Source organism: Eimeria mitis, genomic scaffold (assembly GCF_000499745.2).
Source record: "Eimeria mitis Houghton genomic scaffold, Emh_scaff1787, whole genome shotgun sequence".
In the NCBI taxonomy this organism is placed as follows: domain Eukaryota; phylum Apicomplexa; class Conoidasida; order Eucoccidiorida; family Eimeriidae; genus Eimeria; species Eimeria mitis.
Window position 1 is genome coordinate 9281 of NW_013570105.1, and position 351 is coordinate 9631.

A 351-nucleotide genomic window follows, 5' to 3' on the forward strand; every position below is an offset into this window, starting at 1 on the left:
GGAACTGTGAACTGTTAACTTCCTTGGCTGCGGATGTGTAGCCGCGCTTTGAGTCAAACACAGCAGACGAAGAAAATCGAGTGTGAGGTCACTGGTCACTTGTCCCCTGAGCTTCGTACGAAAGAGAGTGTGGAGAAACAATCGGCAAAGTAAAAGAGGCAACAAACAAACAAAGCAGTTGTGTATTTGGTTACGTCATTGAATTGAGAACAATCCGGAGAACAACAACCAGGCCGCCAAACAGCCAAGGGGCCTGGATCTCGAGTTAGCTGCGGCACGCGCCGGACAGCTACCGGACCACCGGGCTCATTTTGTATTGTGTCCAAACGCCAAAAAGAGGTATTCAGTGAA